General features: G+C 39.1%; 1 non-coding gene and 1 pseudogene across 1 annotated transcript; both read left to right on the plus strand.

Annotated features, from left to right (window-relative positions):
* Positions 1 to 2421: 2421 nt before the first annotated feature.
* LOC123177018 (small nucleolar RNA Z223) lies at positions 2422 to 2516 on the plus strand. The gene has a single exon (XR_006488739.1). It is a non-coding gene; the product is annotated as a small nucleolar RNA Z223 (small nucleolar RNA).
* An 86-nt stretch (positions 2517 to 2602) lies between these two features.
* LOC123177019 (uncharacterized) lies at positions 2603 to 2711 on the plus strand (annotated as a pseudogene).
* Positions 2712 to 2800: the final 89 nt, after the last annotated feature.

Consider the following 2800-nt stretch of genomic DNA (forward strand, 5'->3'; position numbering starts at 1 on the left):
TTTTTTTAACTGGAGAGAATAATTTTGGCTTTGTAGGACTGGAGAGAATAATTTTCTCTTCTTTGATCTTTGCTTTGTAGTACTGTACTATAGATTGTTTACCTTTTGGATTGGAAAAGTTATTATTAAGAGATCTTGTAATCTTTCCTGCATTCCGCTGATACATTGCTTTTGGAAAAAACTAATTTTGCCCTGCACTCTCTAATCCTTTTTGTTTTCCTCGGACCTGGAGCTCATTTGTGTGAGTGTGCAGTTTGCTTGATGGTGATCTGGCTGTGGTATTACTTTGGTGGCAAGCTATGCACCGGTTTATCAAGATTATGCTTATTACTTTCACAAACTTCTGTAGAATGGATGTGCATGTTGATATTCTCTCCTTTTTCCTTTTCTTTTTGAGCCAATTTGTGGAGCAAAGCTTCTTGTTGTAGCAGGTAGAATGTGTGATGTTTGAAATTGTTATTGACTTCATGCATGTGTTGTGTTTCAGAAGCACACGGCAGTGACAACGGTGACAATGATTGGACAATGGTGGCTGTGTTGTTAACCTACATGTCTGGCTAGTACGGCTCGATGGACTACCTCCTCCTCGGTCTCTTTCTTGGTTCTAGTGAGTCCCTAGTCTCCTCCCTCTTCCGTGGTGCCCTAAGATGGTCCGGCCATCAAGCCATGGCCAGATGTGGTTCCGGACATCGAGCCATGGCTAGATGTGCCTTGGTTGTGTGGTCATGTTGTTTGGTGGTGGTCTTCCGGCCACCACAATCATTTGATTGTGATGATCTCATTGTTCACATTGCTCCCTGTGCTGGAATGCTGGTTAGGCCCTTGCACTACTACTGTACATGCTATTTGTTGGTTTTTGATAGTTATTTATGATTGTAGCATGTCACCGTCTAGGGGTAGAATTTGATATAAAAGGAACATATCTTTTTTTACCTCACCTATTGTAGGGTTTGGTAATGGTTAGTGTCTAATTTGAGAGGATCAAAATGCTAGGTATTTTACTTGTTAATGGCTATCAAATCAAATAGAATGCTGGTAGGATGTTTTCATGATTGCCAAATGCTTAAAATCAGGAAAATGATTGTCGATTATATCGTTTGGATTTGTACATATATTTCTTTATATGTTGTAGATTACATACATTCAATGCCATGGTCCAGATTACAGTTTTTGGTTATGTGTTCCATCCTCTGCTCTTTTCCCCAAATGTTGTGTTGTGAGTGTCCGAAACATTCTTTGAACTGAAGAGAGTAAATTTCCTGGTGGTCTTTTATGATCTTTGCTTTGTAAGACTGCACTATGGATGATGTACTTTTTGGATTGGAAAAGGTGAAATTAAAAGTTGCTCTAAGCTTTCCTCCATTCCTATGATAATTGCTTTTCGAACTAGTTCTGCACTCGTGTAATCTTTTTTTTGTTTTCCTTGCACCTGCGACACTTTTGCGTGAGTGTGGAGTTTGATTGTTGATCTGGCTGTGGTAGTAATTTGGTGACAAGATATGCCAGCAATTTCTAAAGATGATACTTATTGTCGCCAACTAGTGTGTAGATTGGATGGGTGTTTTCTATCCTTTTGTATTTTCTCTTTGAGCTAAGTTGTGGAGCGAAGCACGTAGTTGTCATAGGTAGCATACTATTTTGTGGTGGTGGGTAGTATGAGCCAGCATTTGGTTTCATATGTTGAGAATTTCTAGTGTCTTATTGGATCCAGTCACTATATAACCTTTAGTTTGTGAAGTTGCTTTGGTTTCCGAGTATATATGCATTGCAGGAGGACTGAAGAGAAGGAGGTTTGGAAATCTTAGGAACATGCCTTGTTTATTTTCCGTTCAGTTTTGGTCGAGTGTCATCCGGTGTTGGTCTCGTCTCGGAGATCCAGTGTGCTTTCACTTATATAATCAGTGAAGAAGGTCCATAACAATGAGATTGGCCGAATCCTCTCCCCCATGAATGTCTATTTGTGACATGCTTATGTTTATTCTATTTGTTTGCTAGTTCAATCATTAAGTATATAACTTCTATTGGTTGCACGTGGTTGGTCTCGAAACTAAAATTCCCTTCCTTGCTTATCATTCTTGTTCAATTACCTGGATCATACAAAGTATCTAGTTATTGTCTCGTGCTTGGAGGCGAATTATTCATTCATCTCTCGGGTCAGGAAGTGATCAGGTCATTGATCCAGTATGATTACTTTGAAAAAGACATGGTTCTTTTGTTTTCTCTCTCACAACATACATACACACATGTTCTAGATAGCTAGTTAGGAAGTTATCTGGTATCTTATCGCTTCTTATTGACTCGTGAAGTAGATGGGAAACATTTTTGAATTTGTTTCTCGGCTATTCAAATATCAAATTCCTTAATTCTTATCTTGGTCCCCAGTTCTTGTTCTTTCTATTGGTATATGTGATCTGGTTTGTGACATGGCGGTGATGATAAACACTATCAGCAAACATGCTAGTTCTGCTTCTGACAATTCATCACTGAAAAGCCTGTTATATAGAACTGAGCCATGATCTAGCACATCATCATTATCATCAACCCTGTTTAGCTTTTGATATTGAGCTATGTTCTTTCTCACCAAACTTCAACCAATGGCAGATCTGATGATGTGTCGCCTATCATTTGGAGGTGCAGATGGCTTTGGGATCCTGTTTACAGGATGAACATACCTGGAGGCACTGTATCCACATGACAGAGCAAGTCTAAGGTTCTTCATGAGCGCATAAATCTTCTATTGTTTTTATCGCTGCTTTTCTATCGCTATAAGTTTGTATTGATGGTTGCCGAGTTTCACTAT

The sequence above is a fragment of the Triticum aestivum genome, unplaced genomic scaffold, assembly GCF_018294505.1.
Source record: "Triticum aestivum cultivar Chinese Spring unplaced genomic scaffold, IWGSC CS RefSeq v2.1 scaffold324313, whole genome shotgun sequence".
NCBI lineage: Eukaryota > Viridiplantae > Streptophyta > Magnoliopsida > Poales > Poaceae > Triticum > Triticum aestivum.